The 25,200-nt window shown below is 40.0% G+C and overlaps 1 protein-coding gene across 20 annotated transcripts in view; it reads left to right on the forward strand.

The window, feature by feature from the left end:
- Positions 1 to 25,200, forward strand: part of THRB (thyroid hormone receptor beta) — a 162,622-nt gene that overhangs the window by 61,299 nt on the left and 76,123 nt on the right. For 4 of the 20 annotated variants that reach the window (XM_085538381.1, XM_085538386.1, XM_085538388.1 and 1 more), the window contains one exon: positions 897 to 993. The exons of 15 other annotated variants lie outside the window; for them this stretch is intronic. The gene's annotated coding sequence lies outside the window, so the exon portion shown is untranslated. Of the gene's footprint in view, positions 1 to 896; positions 994 to 21,719; positions 24,704 to 25,200 lie in introns of those variants that run through there. One more of the 20 variants, XM_015853983.3, reaches the window with a different exon arrangement.

Raw genomic sequence — 25,200 nt, forward strand, 5'->3', positions numbered from 1 at the left:
TGCTGTGCTGGTACTAGTGAAATGAGGTTTTTGCAAGCTAGTCTGGTAAATAGTTTTCTTCTGAGGTTGGTGAGAGCATTATAGCAATCATCATGCAGAAATTTTTAAGAAGAGCTTTAAAGAGGCACAGAGCCAGGTATGTATAAACTGTTCACAGCTGATGCCAGCATATGTACTGCTGTTGGTATTTATTAGCTGAAGAAACTGAAAAGTCAGTCTGGAGGGGATTGTGCTAGCCACACGTTCTTGTAGCCTTTAGTGATGCCAGCTGCAAAACTGGACAAGCCTGGCTGCAGTGGTGGGGCTGGTGGGGCAGCTGCAGTGCTGTGAAGACTCGTTGAGAGATGTGACATACAGCCCCTGGAAGGCCAGCTCTGCAACAAACCCTGCCCGGCTCTGTGGGCTTCTGTGCTGGTAGGCTGATGCCAGAACACCTAAACAGGTTCATCGTAAAGCTGCAATGATTTCTCCCCTCTTTGACATGGGGTTGAGGGCTTTTCATTGTTCTCATGGATCTGTATCTCCCATGGGACACTTCCTAAAGTCTTGTTAGAGCAGCCACTGGTTAATAGTGGCAGTGTACCTGGCTGAAGCCAGCTCAAAACATGTTTCTTAATTAATTTCTCTCCCCAGTAACTTAAGTGGCTATTGCTTGCATCAGGCTGCTCAGCTGTAGGAAGTAATGGAGCTCCTATTTTTCCTGTTGAGCTAGTTTTCTTAACAGCAGAAGAATGGAGAGGTCTCCTGCATGTCAACCCAAAACTATACCTTTGAAATAGAATATATATGTATGTATGTATGATATGTATGAAGAGATTGGCATTAGGGATAAATTAGAGGTAATAACACTTTACATTCTTTATGAATGCTTCGGAGCTCTTTCTCTTTTCCCACAGAATTGTGGCCTTTGCTGTCTTGATCACCTCTGTGTAAGAAATGTCCTTGTGAGAAGAGATTAATGCACCAGCTAAGGAACCTGCTGTACTGATGATGGTGAGCTTTTTGCTCTAAACTAAGAGTTAAAAAATGAAAATTACTTTCTGTCATTCTTTTACCCTTTACTTAATCAATTATGAATGATGAGACCAATCTTTATTGTTAACTAAAAAGGGGGGCAGAGGGGCAGGTGCTGATCTCCTGTCTCTGGTGACCAGTGATAGGACCTGATGGAATGGTATGAGTCTGTGATAGGGGATGTACAGGTTGGATATTGGAAAAAACTCTTCATCAGGAGGGTTTCAGGATCAGGGATGTGATTGTCTTTACCCTGGTGAGGCCAAGCCTCAAGTATTGTGTTCAGTTTTGGGCCTCTCACTGCAAGAAAGACATTGACGCCCTGGAGAAGGGCAGTGAAGCTGTGAAGGGTCTGGAGCACAAGTTTTATGGGGAGCAGCTGAGGGAACTAGGATTGCTCAATCTGGAGAAGGGGAGGCTCAGGGGAAACCTGATAATTCTCTAACTGCCTAAAAGGAGGTGTAGCAAGGTGGGAATTGACTTCTCCTGTGTAACTGGTGATAGGATGAGAGATAATGGCCTTAAGTTGTGCCAGAGAAAATTCAGGTTGGATGCTAGGAAACATTTCTTCTCAGAAGGAGTGAAAGGCACTGGAACAGGCTGCCCAGGGAGGTGGTTGAGTCACCATAACTGGAAGTGTTCAAGAAATGTGTAGATGTGGCACTGAGGGACTTAGTCAGCATGATGGACATGGCTTGATAGTTGGACTCGATGGTCTTAGAGGTCTTTTCCAACCTTTGTGATTCTGTGGTGATTGAGCCCTTGAACTGGCTCCCCAGGGCAATGGTCACAGCCACAAGCCTGCCAATGTTCAAGAAGCATCTTGACAATGCTCTCAGATATACGATCTGATTTTTGGGTGATCCTGCATGAAGCCAGGAGTTGGACTCAATGATCCTTATGGGTCCCTTCCAACTGGGGGTATTGTAAGATTCTATGATTCTGTGATTGTGTTTACTGACTTTACATACAGAGGGGCAAATATTGGGATCACTCAGGAGGTGAGAAATCTCAATAAGAGCCAGGCTTTTCTATAGACAGAAATTAGACCATGGTGAAGGTAGATGGACCTCTGCTAGCTCAGATGAAGTGTAATGACATTTAAACTGTCAGTGAATAAAGGATCCAGATAGTGGGGAGGTTACCCCATAAAAAAACATGCAGCATGCTGCTGTATGACCTCCCTCTGTAGGACCTGCGTTAACAACCATCAAGTCAGCTCTGCTTTGGCTAACTCACTCCTTTCTGAAATCAGGGAAAATATACTTAGCAAATGCTGAACGCACAGAAAAAAGTGAGAGATTCATCTTCTTGAAATGATTGTGGGGCTTTTCTGCACTTTACAAATTACTGTGTTCCTTCAGTTTCTTTAGTGTTGTTTAAACACCAGTTTTTCAGTCCTTACCCTCGCACAAATGCCAAAAGTCACAGATGTGGAAATCTTGGACACCGCAATTTTTCAGTGTTCGTGACAAAAATGAAGTCGGCCTCAGAGATCAGAGACATTCTTGAATAAGAAAAGGCTCTTTAAGTGTATGCTTTTTTGTAATGGCAATTGCTCATTCAGAAGACCGCAGTCAAGTGCAAATACCCCCAGCTGGAGCCCTCATTCCTCTGCTACAGTGTGGTCCTGCTCCTGTGTAGAACTGGTGAGGCTGTTTGAGCCACTTCAGCCCATTGCCTGGGGTGTTCATCAGCTGCTGAATTTTATTTGCTTTTTAGAGCTTGTTCGCTTAAAAATATGGTAGACACCAGTAGAAAAACAACTGAAATAAGAAGGGTTGGGCTTGCTTTTCTTTTTAGTTCCTATATGGCCCTGTAACCAATAAAGGGACTGTCATCTTATTATCTTATATTCAGAAAACGTAATTTGCAGTGTCTGGAAGGGGAAAGTGAACAGCCATGAGCTGAAAACAAAATTTGCAATACAGTTCTGTGTACGTTGTCAGGGAGTCATTCCCACGCAGCCCAGCAATGGCACGGAGATTTCGGGGATTACGCTCAGATTAAATGTCAGCAAGAGCGAAGCTTTGGTGGTGTGCCAGAGAGGTCACATGAGGCAAGTCCCAAACTTTTTACACGTAAATAAAACCATTTTCTACTTAATACCCCAAATATGCTACAGATCTTAACACAGCTAATGACAGGAGTTAAGAAATCTCATCATAACTCCATATATTTATTTTTGTTTCATTTAGTTTGGGGACATTTTGCTGCGTTTTGGTACTTAAGACTTTGTTGGCAATTTTAATTGGATGTTATGTTATGCATCAACACAAAGAAACGTTAGTCTGAAACTTCCACAATTCTTTAAATTCTTCGTTGTTAAACTTGCTCGTAAGCGGAAAGATAATCTGCTAATACTTCCGCGGGGAAGTATTATTTTACAGAATTATACAGAAGCATCTCTGTTACTTGTAAGATGAACATCTTCTCTTTACTTCTTGAGCATCAGGTGTTGCTGATGGTGGTTTAAGGGGGCATCCTTGGATTCACCCAACATACTGGGTCAAGTCAGCCAGTGAACGTCAATATGTGCTGCATTTCTCCAGGATTACCCCATGTGAACAGGAGCAAAACTTCTAGCCATTAGGCAAGGCAGCATAGCCTGTGGATTCATAATTCCAGCTTTCATTTCTGAATACATAGACACCTCTTATTTGTAAATCTAATTTTAGATATACTGTACACCCATAAGTAGGCATTAATATAATCCTGTATGTGTGTGAGCATGCTGAAGTTAATCTGCCCCTTCCTCTTCCTGCCTTTCCCCACATTCGCAAATGCAGTGAGACATGAGGGAAGGAGAAAAGTCACCACTTATTTTGGCTGACTAAGGCCAGCATAGGCATGGGAGGATCTGCAGACCGATCTGCTGTGTGTTGAGGCTGGAAACTGGGAGAGGGCAATTACAGCTGTTAGATTGTGTGGGTTCAGGCATCAGATTGGAAGTGCTTTGGTTTGTGGCTGGTGGGCAGGAGCAGAGGTGGCCTGGGGACAGGAGGCAGAGAGGTGCTGCTTTGTTGTCCTACCACTTATTTATCCTGCAGATCCAGTTCCATTCCTAAAAAGCATGACTGCAGCTGAAACTGTCCTTTTGGTTTTAAGACTTTCTTGCCAGATTTTATCCTTGGAAATCATAGATTTCCATATGGTTTTGTTTGAAACCCTGCTGCCTCATATAAGGTGAACAAGACTCAAAATAGGCTCAGTACAAGCATTGCAGGAGCAAAAAATGTACTATGGTTGGTTTGTCTTTCCCCCCCCCCCCCCCCCCCCCAGTTAAATATTCTAAATTAAGACATTGTTTAGGTTATCTATTTAGGTATGGAGTTTCAGCCCAAATATAAATCTGAATTTCAGGTGATTTTGTTCCAAGTTAGCATAATATTTATGCGCTCACTTTCAATGAAAGAAAAAGCAGCAGTTAATTGTTTGACAGAAGGAATAAAGTGTTTGACTCTTCTGGGTGGTATGAGGCATCCTGACAGATCTCTTTTGAATGAACAATGTTCAAATTATACATCAGTGAGCTGATGTTACATTATACTATCTGCCTGCATTTCTACAGGCAATTGCACAATTTTCTTTATTAATTGCAGTGGTCTGAAGCCCACTGCCTTGTGTAAGTTGTAATTTTGTGTAGTGTTTCCTATCCTATAGCAAGTAATAAAACAACTGTTACTCCTGAGACACTTGGAAGGTAATCAAATATAAGTATTTAATTATATTTATTTACTTATTTGTTTTTACCATGAGATTGATGATCTCCAGAGGTGTTTGGATTTTAGCCATTTCAGTTGCAGCTGGCAAAAGCGCTTTCACTGTCATCTTAGCAAGTCAAATCTAATATACTGGAACAGGAATAAATCTTGAGAGTCGCTCTCTTGGAAATGAGATTAAATGGGTAGGAACCTTTCAGAATTGTTTGCCCTAAACAGTGAAAAAAGATGGGTGCTTACAGATTACTGTCTTCTCAGATCTAGATCAGGGCTCTTTAAATTGCAGACTTTTCATCTAGATTTAGACCATGTGTGCGTGTGAGTTGGCTGAGACCATGTGAAATTTCTCAGATGTCATTGGAAATGTGGTGCTTTTTGCTGATTTTTCAAGTATCTTGGAGTGACAGTTCACTGTTCATGTTTGTCAGAATTGCATGCCTCTCATGGATGGCTCAGAAGAGGCAGATCCAGTGCACTACACGTAGCTCAGCAGGCTTTAGCAAATATAATAGTTAATATAAGGTTAATGTAAAGTTAATGCAAAGTTAATATAGTGCTATCTTTTTATTTAGTGCAAAAGACTGATTTTTGATGGAAAGGAAGAACCAAATAAACTTCAGGGTCGTGTTCTCAGTGAACTCCTTCATATGGCAGTCTTTTCTAAAAAGAAAAAATTCCACTTGTTTTGTGGAGAAATAATTTCTATGAAAGCATTACAAACTTCGCTTGCGATCAGAACTTACCTACTTAGTATAATAGTTTGCTTTTTTTCCTGTGCTGTGCTTGAGGAAGCCCAAAGACTTTGATGTTGGTTATGACCATTACTGATGCCACAAACAATATCAAGCGCTGACTTTTGACACTCTGTTCTGTTTGTGAAAGTGCAAAATGAGTCATAGGTGTATTGCAGCTCTAGTGATACATGAAAGCTGGAAGCAAAGAGCTAGGAAAAAAATCACCTTGGAGTTGCTATGTATTAGATTTAGGTTTTCTTATTTCTTCTTGTGTTTTGTAAGGTCCAGATAGCTCTCTTGTGTTTATAGTTTTACAGCAAGTACCAGATGTTAAACTCTTTTCAGCAGAACCACTAAACAATTACTACATGTTTACAACAAGAGCAGAAATGCTGAAAATAAAATCCTTCCATTTCCAGTTTCCACAAAACTCTTAAAAATGAATAGTCCCATAAAAACATTTTCTCAAAATTGCTTGGCAGTGCCATTCAAAAATGAAATGGGTTGTTATCCTACTTGTCAGCTCAAGCTAGACCAGACGATGATAATCCTTAAGCTTGTGGCTATGAACTGTTAAATTTATTAATAATGCTACTGTTTTATTCTGTCATTGTAGCATTCCAAAATAATCTGTTTATTTTTATTATCAAAACATTTTTTTATTTTTCAAGTCCCAGACAAAAAAGACATGGGACCTAAACACACAGCCTTAACAAGTGAGAATAAGGAGGAAAATAAGATAAATTAGCCCTTCAAGTAAAAGAAAACATTATGTCCAAAATCTAAGTAAAGCTCTCGACTGAACTTTGAAATATTTATCTTGAGAAATGTGATAATTCTTTCCCCTGTGAGCACTGTAAAGCAGGAAATCTCAGTTTGCCTAAGGCTGAAGCATTTCATTGCTAGATGAAAGTCATTACTATCTGTGACGCATTCAGTAGTCAATATATACCGGTCATCATCTTGTGCTATAAGGTAGGTAGCTTATCAAAATTTGCTTCTAAGGTCTTCCTGACTGTTGAGGGAAGAGGGATTATATCTTTAATGCGGCATTATTTAAAATAATAACAATAATAAAGTAAAATGAAAGGCACAAAACCACCCTGAAACATTTTTCATAAACTTTTAAGAACTTTCTTGGTTTTCAACTACAAGTATACTTCAAGCAGCACTTTACTCAAAAGTATCTTCCTCTCTTAGTTTTTTTTATCTTTTATTAGTTTTAATTATCTTTTATTAAAATCTTTTATGTTAATGTCCTGCAATAACAGTGTCTCCTGAGTGTCTTCACTTCCTTCCTACCTTTGTCTGTACTTTATGTCTCTTGTACACAGAGACAAAATACTTGTCTACTGATGTCTTTATTCTCAAGTCCTCTGGAAACGACTCTTTCCCCAAGAAAGAATTTGTCTATTATTCCACTTAGCACTGTGTTTGAAAAATAGTAAATCTTCTTGCTTAGTCAGAATGGGAATGTATTTCCATGTTCATGAGCTACAGAGGAATACAATTGCTCAGTACTCAGTATTGTTGGCGCTGTCTGGATAACTGGCATCATTGTTGGCCATTGTTCTATATAAAGTCCATTACACCATGCTATACCAATGCTTTTTTTCCCTGTGTGCCCCTTTCTGGACAACTGACTTTGAACAAGTATCAGTACCGTACTTGTATATCACATTTGTGAAATCCTAAAGCTCTGAATATAAGGAGAGGCTTTTCCAAGTAGTTTGGCCTGGAAACAGTGTTTGAAGGTATTCTGTACATATGTATCCCTGGAAATTTAATGGGCTATCTTTGTCTTAGTTTGAGAGGTTGGGTGTAGAGCAGGAGTAACTAACCTTCAGAGTTGAAGAAGACCTTGAAATCTGTACATGGTAGAGATGGCCTGAATCAAAGTTTTACCTGTTAGAAGTCTTCACAACGATGAATAAAAGCAAACTGAATACAGATTTTTGAACTTAAAACATTTGTTTTATTGTTTTATTGAACTTGCATTGATACTGGCCACTCTGTTTATTGCAGTACCAAGGTGTGCCGCAGTCAAAATAGATAGCTTGGTAGGTAGAGGAGCAAAAACCTTTTGGAAGCATCCTTTCATTGAGTAGTACAGTGTGTGGAGTTCTCAGAGGTTATTTTTAATATGACACCACCACATTTATTTTTTTTTACTATTTTTTTTCCCCAATTAGACTCCTAATATAGAAGGCTCATGAGCAACAAATCTGAACCATGAAGAGTGCCTTTGAGTGACAGCAGTCTCATGTGTTGGGATATAACTGGTGTTTCAGTTTAGCTGCCAGTATACTGATGGCCAGTGATGCTGTAAGATGTCACAGGAGGTCCCATTTGGTCTCCGGCAGTGGCTGCAAAAGATTGTCTTGTATGGAAGTTAACCACTAAAGAGTGCTGAGAAGCTGTATGGAAATAGGGAGCAGAGTAAGGTCATTACATCATTGAAATTTATCTTGGTATCTTAATTTCATTTTTTTGGTTTGTTGTTTTTTTCGCCTTCAAGCCTTTGACTTTTTCCAATGTCATATGGCATATATATCTATTCTACAGGGGACAATATAGACAGAAAATATATCAGCCTCTTCTCAGTAGAGGTGAAAACTTGGCATTCGTTTTGTCTTTCGGGTGACCAAAACTTAGTATTTTTGCCTATCCTATTTAACATGAAGATGAGCAAATGCTAAAATGTCCTTTAGTTTGACTGATGGTCTCCTCATTATAAAATTGAAGATTCTTAGGGAGTTTCGGAGAAGTTTGTAATGAATTTCTTCTTGGATGAAAGCCAGAGGATTCCAGCATGGTTGTTCTGGCGCAGTTTATCTGGTTTATAAAGCAGGTGTCTACATGTGTGTAATAAATCTAGTTCTGCTGATAAATTTGAACAGATCATTTAAAACCATGCCAACAAAACAAAATATAAGTGACATTTATGTAATATATTTAATGTACAGTAACTTGATAAGGTACTGATTCCACTGTTTGCGAGGCTCTTCAGATTTTCTGTTTGAATTGTTCTTGATACAGATATTTGTATATTTTTATCACTCTTTTTCAGCTGAAATCTGCAAATCTCATTCACTTCTTACTCACAGTGATAACCAAGCGCTTAAGGTAACCAGCTATTGTCCATAGCCGTAATGAGGAAACAGAGATTGAATCATACACATTAAAAATAAATTTAGTAAATGGAAATAATCAGCAGGGTTATACTACTGAAGAGTCCCTTTTCCAGGTGACATTTCAGTCTGCTCTTCAAGATCAAGAAAGCTTTTTAAACCCATGCATATCACTTACATCAGACTATTGCTAGTTAAATTACTGAGGTCCATCATTGTTTCAGATACTCTGGAAATCTTGGAGAAATGGACTGGCCAATTTACTGCAATGTGTTTCATCAGTAGCACTATGACATTTTTAATAAATTTTTATGAAATTTTGAGATCTCCATCCTTATTTTAGGTTAAAGCTCCATTGAGTTGATTATCATCAAACTCATTTGGAATCCCAGGAGAAAGGTAGAGGATGTTTGTTGAATATTTTCTAAAGCTCATGAACAGCTGGGAAATGGAGGCTATAGCATTTGCCCAACATGGTTACTGCTACTCAATTAAAAAATCAGGCGTTACTTGACAGCATTCATGTTGCGTTTTCTAGTTAGCAGAAGTTCTAAGACTTGAGTGGTATTTGGTAGTTTGGACTCTGCTTGCTAAGCAGCTGAGTTGCTCCAGGGATTGCCTCCAGCACTGGGAAGAGCTAGCAGCTGTGACCAAAAATGTCGAAGATGTATAGGGAACCACTACAAAGCCCCTGATTCTCCATCCCTTTGAGATTTTCTTTAAAGGCATTTTGCTACTAAGGAAAATGTGCTGAAGTTGTAGATGAGTTGATTTGTATGTGTGCATGAGTATTTACTATAGCTGTATATTGATATATTTAGTATTGGTTTATCTAGTTACATCTATGTTTTATCTGTATGTTCATGACATATGCATGAGTGGTTTATTTAAGGGATGTGGCCTGTGCAATACATTAAATAGCAAGACTATCCGTCCTTTTAAATGCTAAATCTTGAGAAGTCCAACACTTATGAAAGGCTATCTGGATGTGACCAGACCAGTCCTTCTTCCTTTGTATGGGATATTTTACTTTGTGCACATGCCTTGAAAATGCATGTTTGCACTTGAGCACTCTTTACCACAGAATCATAGGGGTCAGAAGAGACCTCTGGCCATCGTCTAACCCAGCCCCCTGGTAAAGCAGGCTCCATACAGTAGGCACACAGGAAAGCATCCAGGCAGGTTTTGAATATCTCCAAAGAAGGAGATTCGACAACCCCTGTGGGCACCCTGTTTTCTGGTGCCATGTAACCCTCCAAGTAAAGGCATTTTTCCACATGTCCTTGGTACAAGGGAGTTTGAGATGGCTACTGTGACCTGCCTTCGTGCTGATGGGGATAACCAGCCAGATCCTCAGTAAATTAACAGCCTTTTCATTTTATTTTCAAGCTGCTTTGATTATCCTGAGTTTAGAAGTGTAAATTTCATGGAGTGTGTTTGAGATGACAGGTGGGAGTGTGGGGTAGTTCAGTGCATTGTCTAAAATAGACATGAATCCTCTTCAAAGTGGGAAAGCCATTTCAAATAAAGCACCTCTTTTATGTGTCCTGGTGCAGTGATGGTCTTTTATTTGTAGTTCTCTTAGCTGTGTGTTGTGAGGAGCCTGCAGACATACATTTGAAGCATTCCCAATAATACTGTTTACCATTTCCATGCTCAGAAAACTGATTATAATTTTCTCTCAGCCAATATATGTACATATATTTGCCACTAAAGATGACTGATTTGTAGTGCAGTCCACAGTACTAATCCTTCTACCTGAGCTGTTCTGCTGAGTCTCTGCACAGTTATTGTGATGTGCTGTTGACGTGGAGAAGGTGACGCAGACTCCAGGTGTGTTGAATTCATTGCAGTAAAGCCCTGAGTTTATTGCAGTAAATCTAAGCGCTGCACACAGAGGGTGCATGAGAACATATGTGCAGAAGGCACTGGATGATGTGCTTGTAAGTATCTTGGACTTTATTTGAAGAAAAATGTGGGAGCATCAAGCCTTGCAAATCAGAAACGAGTGGAATGAATGAACAATTGGAACACAGTTGAATTAATTGTTCCAACACTAGCTTTCAAGAGAAGGAGGATTTAAATCACCCTGCTTTTGATTTAGAATAGAGGAAGGTTTTAGGCACCAAAACTAAATAGAAACAGAGGATTGAAAGTTACCATCTGGTTCATGGAGAGCAGTCCTGTAGTTTTGGCAATATCTTGGGTCTGTCTTCTCCGTAGTAATCTGGTTAATACAAAAAGTAGTTTGTCACTATTTATTAATATGTTAATGCTTGCACACATGCAGCCTCTGGGCTGCAGGTGTAGGCCGTCCTTTAAAGAGCAGCACAGGCAGCAAATACGGCAGACTGAAGTTAGGAAGGAGCAGTGCAAGTATTTGAATACAAAGGGAGTTTTCAGAGAACGGTGTGCCAGCTTTTGTCACTGCAAAATAAATGTACTGTTAGCAAGACCTTTCACACTCACCTTGCCTTCGGTTTCATTTATTTATTCATTTATTTTACTGGTTCCAGAAGGGAAAGAAGCTAATTAAGTCCTTTAGAAATACACGTGCAATATACTACAAATAAGACCTTGAGAGAATGCTATTTAAGGCTGTAGTATCCATCTATCAACCTGTACTGTTTTGTTTTGCGGCTAAGGACATAGCATAGTTTTAATTCTCCATGTTCTTTAGGCATAAGAGGTTTGGATGCTTTCTGTGCCTTGTGACAGTCTGGTGCTACGTTTAAATATATTTTGCCTCATAGATTTATCATCCTTCACAACGAGTTCTGGCTTGTCTCAATAGCTTGCTATCCCAAGTCATTCAGTCTGTGTTACAGTCCTGTAGACACCAAGTCCTGACAGCTACCTGTCCTGTGTGATCGTCTGTGCTTTTATTCCCTTACGAAAAATGTAATTAGAGAACAATGATTTAGCTCTTGGGTTGACATAATCTTCAAACTTAATGCAATATTATTCTCTTCTAATCTGCTGCTGTCATCTTACCCAAATATTATACATACCTCTTATTTCTCTCCAGTTCACCTGCCAGCTCTCTCCAAGGTAGAATATTGTCTCCATTAGCCATATAAAAACTTCGTCTCAGAGGGGAAAAGAAGAGTTATTTCCCTTTGTCAACCTACTGTGGGAATTTGGACAAGCAGAATGTAATTAATTATTGAGCTTGAATTCTGGCCAAGGCAGTATTAGACTTGGAGTTGCAGTTTATGAATTTCTTTCATCCCTGTAATGATAGAAGGAGCAGAGGGGAGACAGGAGGATGGGATTTTGTGCTGGAGGAGCGTTTGGGCTCGCTCTGTGGCAGCATGTTTTGGTTGTTACCATGTACTGCTTGAAAGAGCATGAAAGAGCTTCAGTGCATGCCCTCTGCCTTTCAATTCACCGTTTCCAATTCACTTGGTGCTTTGTGTTGCTTTTCTGAGGCAATTCCTTTCACTTTATGTGTATCAACACATTTTTTGTCATCATTTGTTGATGGTCACTTCTGGGCCAGATCTAGCAAGTCTCTAATAGAGCGTTTAGCAGCTGGATCAGGTATGATTCAAATAGTAGCAGTAGAATCAATTTTGTGTTTTTTCTTGATTCGCCTGCTAGTTCTAGAGCTAATTTTCATAGAGAAGAAACAGATGTCAATGACAAGTGTTAGGACTGAATGCAGCAGAACTGAGAGTGAGAAAAAGCTCTGTACCACTGGGGCACTCTGCTACCCCATTACAGGAAGCTTGTGCCATGTTGGGCAGCACTCCTTAGAGCAAATTTACGTACTGGAGGAACAAGGCTGGGGAATAAGGAATATGTCTTGGATAAATATATCACTTTGGGTGCTACACAAATGAAGTTATTGTTGTGTTCCTTTTCACCACCAAAATACTTAAAATGCTGTCTACTTATGTGAAAGTCAAGCAGGAAAACAACATAGGAAGATTATTCATGGGCCTTACTTTTCTGAATGTCTTGTTTTTATATATTTGTCTTCTGAGATGCGTAGAATCTCAATATGCTTCTTCAGTACTTAGAAAAATAATAATTCGGGCAGAATTAGATTTCCTTTTCTTCTGTCTCTATGGAAATATTTGTATTCTGCAAAGTCTGTAGCACTGTGCTGTGTAATGATTCTGCCATCCTTGTGAAACAAGATGTACTTTGTCCTTTTAAAATTGGATCTACTTAAGAGACACTGCAATTATTCTGAAATTGCAAATCATCTTTCTCCTGAGAGGAGATGATTTTCTTTGTTGCAGGGAAGTTGGCATTAATAAGCATGTAATCAATGACAACAGTATTGTCGTAATGGGAATGGAAGTTTATATCTGCCAGAATAAATGATAACAAACAGGGTAGAAACAAAAGAGGGGTCCAGCTTCTCAGCTAGCATTCCCTTTCTTCGATCTTTAGACTGAGTTGTTGTATAACCAGATAGTTGTGCAATGTGGTTTCCACTGCTAAAAGAGAAGAAATAAGTGACATAGAACACGAAATGAAGATAGAAGGGGGGGAAAAAAAAGAAATGCTACTATCAATGGCAGTTTTTGAAAATTAATTCATTTCTATGCATACTTCTAAGTATTATGTCTTGGTACCTTTTTTGAGCCTACAATCACAGATGTTCATCTGCCCTGTTTTGTCCTGTTTTACTTCAGGACCACAGTGTAGGTACGTGAGCACTGAACAACCAATGCCAGAGAGGTAAACAGTCAACTAACCCTTGCTATTCCTGTCTGCTATAACACAAAATTCACTGCAGGAATTGGTGAAAACTTTCAGAAGCCCTTCGTTGCTGAGGCTGAGATCTCACCCTGCTCCTCTGCCAGAGGTCAGAGCTCAGGCCCACTGCATCCTGGCATTGCCTGCAGCAGGCTGCAGCTCTCCAAGTCACTTCAGTCAGCTAATCAAAACCTTTTCATTTTACCCACATCTTCAGCGGATCCTTATCTTGGTTTTCTTTGTAAGTAGACTCAGCACCTCTCACCAACTTTGTGGAGCTTTGAAGTAACACCAGGTTTTAACTGGCTTCAACTGGTCTGGCAAAAGATACCTCCCTGACCAAAGAACGTATATTCCCTGTTTAAAACAAGGAGGATATTGGGATTCTTGAAGGAGGGGCTACCAGATATTGTTTTCTTGCTGTAAAACAGTGTCTTTTTTTCCTGGCTTTTATCTTGGAAATCATTGAACAGTTTTGGCTGGTGTTAGAAAAAAAAATAAAATAAAATAGCATGAGGCACAGATCCAACATGGAATGTTTCAGCCCAAACAATTAGTCTGGTGGAACTGTAAGCAAGTGAAAATTGGATCTTATGGGAAGCAATGGATAATCCTTGGTAATGGGCTGTATTACAGTTCCCATCTATGTGAACTGAATTTGAAAGAAAACCTTTTCAGCATACATGCAAACAGCACACAACCTTATCCAATGGCTTCTGCTCAAATTCCTATCATTTAATTCAGTCGTCCTCTTTTGCTCAAGAATCCCTCTGTCATGATATGACTGCAGCTAATTGTACATTGCTAGATCTGTTAATTGGCTACCAGCTGTTGGTTTGGGGTAAGTTTTATACTTGACAACTGGGGACCAAATCTCAGTGTCCTTTACAAATGTTACTTCTAGACGTAATAGAATAATTATAAAATGTTTGACCATCCTCAAAAATGTACAGTGAATTTGTCACGTAAAAGTTGGTAACTGAAATGTTATTATGACACGGAAAGCTGTATTGCAATTTATGTTTCAGGAAAGTGATAGCTAATCAGAAAGCTTTCTGTCTGCATTCTTCTAATGGCATAATTTGGTTATTTCCATATTTTGCTGTTCTCAGCAGGAGGCAGAGGAAGGGTTTGGCTGAGTATTTTCTACCCTAGCTAAGAGACTGTGCTGTGTTTTCATTACGTTTGCCTCACATAATCATTCACTGTTAATTTCAAAAAGTCCTTTTTCTTTTTTCCTGTGTGTGTCTTAAACAATAAGCTGGTCCAAAACAAAAAGGCATTTGTTGCCTTATGACAACTTCTCCTTTTGGAAAGGACCATATGAATCTGTGTGTTAGTTGCAGCTTGAGCACAGATAACCCTCCTCCCAAGTGCCTTGCTCTCACTGCAGCTGTGATGTACACCCATTCATGGGGACTTTTCTCACAGTGTCATCAGTAGAGCTGGGTACTGTGGTTGATCTGATCAAACCCATTAAATCATTGCCCAGCACTGAATAACTAGATCTGGGACATGATTCCAGAAACCTGTCCTACTTGGTTCTCAGGTTGATATTTGCTGGTTAGGGCACATAAGGGAAAGGATTAAAAGAATAAAAGTTAGCAGAGTATTTGGAGATTCGTCATCATTGCTCAGCACATATGATCAAAGCCTGATGGAAACCCTTTATAAAGATGAGCAGCTAGAGTTTGTTGGCAACAGAACTTCTATATAGAGAGGAAAAGTATGTCACTGGATTTCTTGATTGTTATAGTGAAAATGGTGGGTGCTTCTCTGGTTTTACTCACTGTCCTAGCACAGAATAGTAGCTTTGCCAAAGTTTTCCTTCCCCAGTAGGCTTTCCAAGTGGGCAGAGCTCAGCAGCATTCTGCCCCAGTAGGAAGACACTACGTCTTGCAGTCAGCCCTGGTGTGATGGGAAGTGATGGAAGGAAGAACAAGGAGGTGGTGGGGCAGGGAGAGAAGAAAACAGGAGTCCTGCATTGTTCTGTGGGAATAAAGGATCATGCAGTGGGGAAAAGCTGATACATGAATTGAGATTTGCATCACGTGTGTCAGTTGTGATCAGTTACCTCATCCATGTGCAGGTCTGGAGAGCACAAGTGCCTGAGGTTTGCTAGCAAAGAGTTGACTGGAGGAAAATGAAGGCTGGGGCTGCTTCTGGCAGAGAATTTTGCTCCTCACAGAATCACTTAGAGACTTACAAAGGCCGTGAATCTTGAAGTCTTTCCATTTGCAGGGCCTTAAAGGTAGATGGCAGATGGAAGAAGTTCATTCTCTGGTTATTTCATTCCATGGCTAAACCTGCTTTCTATTTGTGCCTGTGTGAGATCATTCATTTGTGTTCCAATACTGTGCTCTTTATTTTTTTCCACGTCTCTCTTATTGCAGAGCCCCCAAATCCATTATCAGACCTGATTCCATTTAGACACAGGAGGGTGGTGATATCTGTTTCTACTTGCAGCCAAATGGAGAAGGGCTATGATACCCTGGACACAAGAGGCCACTCAAGGATGAGGTCCCTGTCTCAGCAGATGCTGTCAGTAAGGTGTGGGGCCGTGTAGACAATTTGTCCTAATGAGAACTTCATACTTAGCTCAGTCCTTCCATGAAGAAAAAGGCATCCTGGCAGTGGATCAGCACTTCCCAGCAGTATTACCCAGCCCTGCACCGTGCCAAGGCCTCGTAAATCTTATGCCTATTCTCAGCATAGTTTTGGGATAACAGTGGTTGGTATTTTCAATTACAGTGGCTAGTTTTCAGGTTTCTTCATTAGTTTTGTTTCTGTCATTTCTTACCACAGAATTGCTATTATTACATACATTACTTGAAATAAACTTCCTTGTTTATTTTCCCTGTTCTGCAGCAAGCTGTGGATCCCAATAGATGGAGCGTTTTCCCATAATTTCTGTACCCCATCTGTTTTCAGATTAACTGATGATGGAGGATGGAGGAAGAGAGTGCAGGGAAAGAATAGCATAATACAATTCTTTGGTTGCATCACTCATAATTCTCAAAGATCATTTATAAAAATGGATGTTGTTTATCTTCAAGCTGCTGGGGGGCACAGATCTTTAGTCAATTAAATCCTTATTTGGGATTTATTTATTTTTTCCCCAGCAATACTTATTAAATGCCTTCACGCTGTTACATGTGTCTGGTGTCATTTTACTAGCTAAAATAATTAGGTTTTGCATGTTTTTAGATGTATAGAAGATAAGTAAAAATGAAAACCTTGAAAGTATTGTTCAGATTGAGAATTGAAAGTTGATGTAATCTGAATGTGGGCCACATTGTCTGACTGGTTTACATCATACAATAGGAAAAATGATGAAAAAGCAACATAAACATATTTGAAATACCTTTCAGATACCACATCTAGCTGTTCTGGGTAAAGCTGAGTATCATCATTGCTTTTTATCATCCCTTCCATTATTACAAGAACAGTCAAGATAAAACATGACCTGTGAGCATCCATTTTCTTTGCTTGCTAGAAAATGTAATTCTGATTATTTGTTCTGGAGCAAGTGAACATGGCTGTTCTTACTGTAGTCCTAATTTTCATTTTGAATAGAGATACTATTCTGTATTTGATTTGTGTTTTAAAAAAACAAAACACAGAAGTGACAAAGCAGACTTGTAGGATATCTATAGTATAAATAGGAATAAATCTGTCTAAAAATACTAGCTTCTTCAATAACAGGTGCCTTCCTTTTTTCTCAGTGCCACTGCTTTCTTCAGCTCCCCATTTTTCATCTCAGTTGAAGGCCGGTATCCTGAGAAGAACTCCATTCCTTGCCCTGTGTGTCTGACCTCCCAACCGCAGCACTTGTTTACTTAGAGATAATTGTTTTCTGGAGAGGATCCAGCTGATAACTTACTTTTTCATTAGACCCCTTTTTCCTATTAGTTATCTCCTGTTAGTTGATCTGTGTTGTTTGATAAAAGTAATTAAGTAATAAAAGCCTGTTTCTGAACTCCTCCCTCTAATTTTGGCATGGCAGAATGTACTTCTTGGCACCTTGCTCTTTCCTTATAAAGGCAGCCTTCAGTTGACAAACAACGCTAATCCAAAAGAAAACAAGCCAGTTCACGCATCCTCTCTTGATATATCCCTTTGCCAGAACAAAGTAGTTCCTCACAAGTTATTTGTACCAAAGATAGTGACATAAGCCTGGCTCTGTTTTATAGTTTTGCAAATGTTTGCAGAGCATCTCAAGAGGCCAGACTAAAAATACTCAATGAAACCATTCAGCATTCTACTAAGAGCGTTTTGTTTCCTAGGACTTTCCTCCCTTCAGAAAACACCCTCCCACTGCTTCATTACGCTTGTTAGAAGGTGATGCAGCTGTAACGTAGTTGCATCACACTTTACAGCTTACATAGAAATTTAGCCCGAAGTTCATTTTTCCTTTTTAGGATGAGGAAATGTATTTTTTTAAAAAAAAAAAAGAATTATCAGTGGAAAGAAAGTTTATTTTAAGCTTCAAGTCAAAATACATCCCTCCAAGGAGAAAGAGCCTCATCAGGTTGTCCTAAATAAAAGTTTTGAGTTTAAAGGCCCAAGGTGTCACTATATATGCAGCATTTCAAGGACAGATAGCAAAGAATTGCCAATGACTTCTGGTATACCCTAGCATGGTAGAAACTACCTGAAGATTCTGGTCAGATTTTTTTTTGCTTGACTGCTGCAGGAGTGTATTCCAGGAAGAGGACAAACTCAAAAGCTTGTGTAGTATGAAAGTATCATTGTTTGTCTCATGATTCTCACATCATGGATACCTGTGGCCCTGTGGGGACAGCTGAATTGAGCTCATATCTTAACTCTTAATTCTGTCGCAACATCCATTAAAAAAAATGTATCCATGATTGTGAGTAGGCTAACAGAAGGATCTCAGCAGAATCTGGCCTGTGTTTTACACAGTCCTCTCTCTCAAACAGATAGAAGTCACTCTCCTGTTATTCACTGTTAAATGCAACTGTTAAATTCAATGTTAAAAGCATTTTTATCAGATCTGAAAAAATTTTTGATATTAGTTGCATTTTTATTGGACTGGATTTACATGATGTCAGAAACTCATACTATGGGATTGTTCAGAATCCATGGTGCTTGCACAGATTTGGAGTACTGCAACATTGGGGAAATATCAGCCCTAAAATAGCAGCACATTAAAATTTAAAGTCAATGGTATGGTAAACTCAGTTAAAACTAAGGTATGTATATAAGTGAATCATATAATAAATAAATGATGAGAGAGACAGTGAGATGCAGTTGCAGTTATGAGGGGGGTCTGTTTTCAAATGAAAGAAGAATTGAAGTATGTGCTTTTGTTTGTCCTAATTGGATGTGGAAAAAGTTTTGACTTGCTTTCTGTTCCTGGACATTATTTGTATCCTCTCTAGATGCATTTGCATTCAGCTCTGACTCAGGGGCATTCAGCTAACATGCCTGAAATGGCACTCATGCTCTGGGCTGCTGCTTTTCCTATCAGGAGCACACCTGAGCTGGTGCAGCTTGTAGCCTAATGTAATAAATAAACTAGAACTGATGGCTGTTTTGATGAATATGCCTTGTGTATTCAAGCAGATTTGATTCTGCATTTCCAGCATTAAACACAGAAACTTCCTAAGCAAATACCTGTTACAACCACTAGTTATAGGCATGGACTGTCTCAGTTTTGCATCAAATCTGATCATTACCTTCTACTGAGAAGCAGCTCTGGAAAGCTGAATGACCAAGCATGTTTGCCCTGTGTGCCTGCATTTAATATACTGTTTATTTTCACTTCAGGTAGCTTCTCAGCCCTCCAAGCTGAACCTCAGCCTGTGAGACGGCCCTAGGAAAGCCCTGCACAGATTGTTGCAGTGCTGAGTGGTGCACCATGAGTTACATTGGAGCGTAGTGTGATTGGCCTTTTCCTATGGACAAGTTCTCCTGCATTATAGCTGTGCTCAGAGGCAGAGCTGAGTGTCACTTTCTTTGTAGTCTTGTACATCATGTAAAGTCCGTAGGCACTACCCCTATACAGGATGAAGAGTGCAGAACTTTAGGTGTTAGTGGTGAACATGGACAGCTGTGTCCAGATTAGCGAGCAGCCTTGAACCTTCTATGACTTCATAAAAAACCTTTATGCTCTGTGTATGTAGTTGTGGAGACTCTTCAGGGATTTTTTCTACAATAAGGATTGTTGTTATGCCATTAGATTCTTATAAGATTTGACTACGTGGTGTCTAGTTAACACAATTACTGCAGGTTTTTTTGTTTGTTTGTTTGTTTGTTTTCCTGAATGAGAAAAGCCAAGAAATGCATAACCCTATCACTAGATTTTATGGGGAAAACCTTATCTCACTGTTGCCCTAGTGTGAGCTTTGCTGACAGTCGCAGTGCTTTTGTCCATTGCTGAAATCAGTCTTTTCAGATGTCTGCCATGCCAGAGTTGCATGGAATACAAATAAGAGCATACTTCTTGCAAGGAAAGATGAGAATTGGCAGGAAGTATATACCGTATCAAGGTGTGAGTGAGATGTAGCAGTAGCCTTCTTTGCAAAATTTAAGATAGACAGGAAAAAAAGATAAAAGGTGAATAATAGCTAGTACTAGTAAGCAGTATTTATCTTCAGAGGGCCATAAAGAGTTGCATCCATCTAAAGGGGGCATGGCCTGGCTTGGTTCACAGATGCTGTGGCTGAAGCAAAACAGTAACTGTCCATAGCAGAGCCAAAATGAGATCTGACTGAGATGATCGTGCTCTCCAGTTCCCCAACTGTCACGGCAGACTGACACCAAAATGTCAGAAGGTCTATGAGTTCTTCTCGACTTCGAACTCATTTAGAAACTTTGGTTGTCTGAAACAGACATCATTTGTACCACAGATGCATAAAAATAATTGTATAATGTCTGCTTCCAAATATGTTATATTTTTAGAAACTGCAGAATTTTCCCCTGTTCTTAACCATTTCCTGTGGTTTTATTCTGAAGTGTGTGTTGCATGAAGAAGGCTATTTGTGTGATTTAGGTATGAGAATAGAAATTGTACATCTTGAGCTTATGGATGCAAGTCTGGATGATGATCAGTCCTTTAAGTACTGTGATGAAATGCATATCCTCATCTTCAAAGAAATATTTGTCTCATTAGAAATGTGGAAGATGCACGTGAAGTGCTGAAGTTTGAAAAAGCACTGTGGGATCTGTTAAGGAAAGGATTTGTAATAGGGATTTCAAATCAGCGAGAATGGAGGAGCAGCATTCACCCGTGGCAGATCGTGGGTGAATCAAGCTAAATGGGATCAAGACAGGCTGGAAAGACTGTTATGAATTGAAGTTAATTGAGAGCAATTAAGTGTGTGTAGACAAGATCTATGTAGGCCATTTGGGCTGAAGGGTTTTATTTGAGTAAAGGGTGCAGGATTAGGCCTATTGTTTGTAGATTTACCTGGTGCTTTAAACTCTGTGGATGAATGGTGTTACACAAATGTTAGTCATAATTATTATTTAATTATGACCACATGTTTACTTTGAACGTAGTCCTACGCTTAATGTGTAGGGAAGCCAGGATAATATTGCAGCTTCAGCATGTGAACTCCTGTTTGCCAAGCAGCATTCTGCTCCGGGCTGCTCCTTTCATAGGATGATCAGGGCTCCCCAGACCGTGAAGCTGTGCTGGTTGTGGTATGTAAAGGGCAAGCAGCTTTAATGCAGGTATCTGCAGCTAGAACATTTTGAAACTGATATATCTGATATAGTATTAATTTTAATAACTTAGGCATTTTATTAAATGTGCTATTTGTGTATTGCTTCAAGATATCTGAGAAGCCAGTATTTCATTCTGGTTGCACTAAGAGTGCAGAAAGCACGTTTCACAGTATGATTCATGAGATCAGCAGTGCTACAGTATTTCTATAATTCATATGTTGCTACTTACATTTGCATTTGAATCTTTAAAATGTTATAAAATTTTAGGTTCTTTAAACTTTAATCAATTTCTCTTTGCACTCCTAACCAGAATGAAGCTATTCCTCCTTCAACTCTGTGCTTTGAGGTTTTCCTTTGCTCAGATCTTCCATTTCAGATGCTGTGGAAAGTTTGAGATAAGTTTATGGGTGGCTGAAGATATAAGTAGGGAAAAGAGCTTAGTGGCTTTTTTATTTTTTTTTCATTTCATTCTTCTTTTTAAGGAACCTGATAAGAAGTCACATTCTGAGGGCTGTGCACTATGTCTTAGGTTGCAAGCCATGGGATTTTCTTCTATCCTTTTAACTAAGTTAGTGCTTCTTTAAGCAACTAAAGATAATGGAGAATTTTAGCTTCTCCTTTAGAATGTTTTTAGTGCTTTGAAATATCTTGTTCTCTCAGTGCATGTCATTTAAAATGTTCATTGGTGCTACTGAGAGGGAAGAGGACCTCCTTTGCGTAGAGGCTTGGATGAAGGGCAGCCTGGTTGAGTCAAGAAGTACTGGACTTTCATTTAACCATTCAATTCCTGAGTCTCTCAGATACTCAGCCTTTTATAGCAACTGCAGCCCCCATTTTTCTCTTGGGTCAAGGCACTTGCTTTATGCTTTGTGCCATGTAATCTCCTGTAACATGCTTACCCCTCATTACACCAGCTTGTAGAAGACAACTTATGGGTTCTTTGGCCATGACAGGCTTGAGTTGACTAAACATTTACCATGTTCAGCAAAAACATGCACTCGTGTTATGTATTTCAGGCCTCCTGTACAGTGGTAGGAAGCATGGATTCAGGATTGTCCTGAATGCCTTTTTACTTTGTATGGAGATGTCTTGTCTAATACATTAAAAACATTGGAATACTCTAAATGATCGAGTAAGTGTGCCTTTACTAATGGAAAAAAATGTAATGGCTCCTTTAGGAGAGAAAAAACTTCTTTTTAAAATGAAAAGAAGTCCAAGGTGTTCAAAGTCTGCTTGAACTTTCTTTCACACAAAAAGACATTCTGTTCTAGGCGTCTGTTCCTACTTGAAAACAAAGTATTTTGTCAGAAGTAATTTACACTTTATTTGAAAAGATTTCTGAAAGGAAGTTTGGCTTTGAGAAACCATCTCACTCCTTCGGTTTATTATTTTGGTGCAGAAATGAAGGTAAAAATAATTTGTGAATGCAGTTTCCTTTTGAGGGCTTGAGTTTTCGCCCAAGGCTGAAGTGTTCCTTTGCCATCCCCTGTGTTTTTCCAGCTCTACCATACGAATGCCTGTTTGAATATTAGAGTGTCAACAGCTCCGGGTGTTTTCACTTGATACAGCTGAGCAAAAGTTTTGACATTCAGCTGAAATGTTTGAGGAGCCATTAGCAGCAAAATTCTGCTTCTTAAGTAAATCTCATCTTGGTGCTTGAAATCTAAATGGATTAATATTTTTAATGTCTTGTTTACAATGCTGCCTATGAAAGCCTGTATTTGTCTACTTGCCAGCCTTCCTTCTTGGCCGGGAACTGCTCTGGCTTGAATCTCCACGCTGGGCTCCCATCCATTTTCCTTGAGTCTCTCTGGTTCCCTCCCTTTTCCTCAGGGGTTCGTTGGAAGATTGTCAGAAGGGCTTTAATTTCTTGAGCAAGTCAGCTTTTTTTGACTCCTGAATATTTCTGCCCCAGCCCTGAATTTCAGAGTTTGCCAACCAACCACAGGCAGCTTGCTGCCGTGTCATTACAAAAAACACCTCTTTTCTCAGGTTTTGATGAAAACAAACCTAAAACAAGCCAGTGTTAGCTTATCCAGTGGACAGGAAAAAATGAATGAGGAAAAAAAGGCTTGCAGTACATGTGCACATTGACAAGGCGCTTAGCAGGAGAAAAGGTGAGCTAGTAGAGAGCTTGCAGTGTTGATTATATATATTAAAGCATAGTATATTACTTTGCAAGAAGAACCACACTAGCTGTCCATACAAAAATAGCAACACAACAGTGGACTCTAGATATTGTTGCTGTATCAGCAGATTCTCGGGAGGATAGAGCAGTGCCATCAGAAGAGCAGTTCCCTTGTGCTGAGAGGAAAGGTAACATAGGTGTAATTGTCTTCAGTGGTCAGCAGGCTCCTAAGGGAGCATCAGGAGGCTCCTGAGCCCCGATATAAGGTGAAGTGCTAAAGCAACAAGAAAGTTACTAGAAATTAGAAAGTAGGAGGTACAGACTACATTGCAGTGAAATTATGCAGGTGTAGGTACGGTGAACCCTCACTTGTGAGCCGGCCAGCAAATCCTCACTAGTGGTTATTTTGATATGCGATACTCTGATGCTAATCTAAGAAGTTGAATGCAAAACCAGAGAAACCTCAGAAACAACAACAACCTCCACTGAGCGAGGAGTGCCTGGCAGCACCAGCTGCCTTCTTGGGAGCACGAACTCACATTGCAGCAGAACTAAATATCTGTGTGACTGGATGGCTGAGCCTTCACTCAGTCCCTGCCACTGAGTGTGAGGAAAAGGAAGATAAGCTGTTTTGCCACTGCAGCGCTGAGACCTGTAATCAACATCTCCCCCTGCAGTGAGAAAATTCTGCTACGGACAAGGGACAGCCTCACCCGAGCAGTGAGTGAGTGTGTACTTCATCCCTGGAGGTGCTCAAGGCCAGGTTGGATGGGGCCATGGGCAGCATGATCTGGTGGGTAGCAGCCCTGCCCACGGCAAGGGGTTGGAACTGGGTGGGCTTTAAGTTCCCTTCCAACTTAAGCCATTCTGTGATTCTCTACAGAAGTCTAAATAGCAGGGATAAGGGAAAAGGAAAATTGGATGTAATATGAAAAAGTCGACCATTTGTCTGTAAATTATTGATCATTTTTTCAGCTCTGCAGAAATTATTTGGAGTCAGGGATTCTCTAGTATTTAAAGAAAAAAAAAAAAAAGAAGCCTCTTTTCCAGACATGAGAATTGTGAGATCAATGCACGAACGCAAGCGTGTGAGTCAGGAAACATGCCAGCCGAGATGGCTGCGTGAGCGCGCCTGTAGGTAAACAGAAATAAAGTTAATTGGCAGTTTTCTTCTATAGCACGGGTAGCCATGGTCCTCTGCAGAGGAAGAAATTTTCTTTTCCCATTATCCTTCAGCATTCTCTTGGCGGGATTGTCTCAAGGGAAGTGAGTGAGTCAGAAAATATGCCAAGTTCATGTCACGGCTGTTTCGGCATTTCTTTCTCTCACTGGCCTCCAGGAGCTTTATTGGCAAGTTTTTTTAAAGGAAATGTTGGCTCAGGAAGGCCTTATTGTTTATGTCATGAAAGTCTCTTGGCATCTTCTGCCTTGTTATTTTCTGCCTTAAATGGGGAAATTAGAAGTGAGGGGGACTGAGAAAGGCCAATACCAGAGAAAAAGCATATTGGCTTCAGACTGTCGAGGGGTCCTACAAAAGCCCTGCTCCCTACGTGAGGATGCATCTTGGTGAGTCCTCTCTGCTTTTTCTCCCTCACTCCTCTGCAGGCTCAGCAGCAGCCAATTGATCAGTTCCTAAACATGCTCTTTCTGCTTTTCAAGATACAGCATTCAGAAAGCTTGTTGGAAGGCAGCAGTTCTCTTGTGGGCTCCCTTTTGCCAGAGCCAAGAGCCAGCCAGGCAGGGAAAGGCAAAGCCCATGCTGAGCTGGGTTCATGCCGCTGCTGCCTTCCGCATGGGGCAGAACTCTGCCATGGGATGAGTAGGGCAGGCCCTTAAACCCTCCTCGGTTCCTTGGGATGTTTGCCTGCAACACCTAACATGATGTAGACTGGGAGAAATGTGACTTCTGTGAAACAGATGCGGTGGGTACGGACAGGAACAATAGTGAGATGCTGACATGCACAGAAATGCTGCTTGTTGAGCATCCAAGCAGAAAGCAAAATTGTTCATTTGAATGTACACACATTCTTAAAAAACAACAACAAAAACCTCCCACCGTATTC

The sequence above is a fragment of the Coturnix japonica genome, chromosome 2 (genome assembly GCF_054131305.1).
Source record: "Coturnix japonica strain WE chromosome 2, WE-NBRP24, whole genome shotgun sequence".
NCBI lineage: Eukaryota > Metazoa > Chordata > Aves > Galliformes > Phasianidae > Coturnix > Coturnix japonica.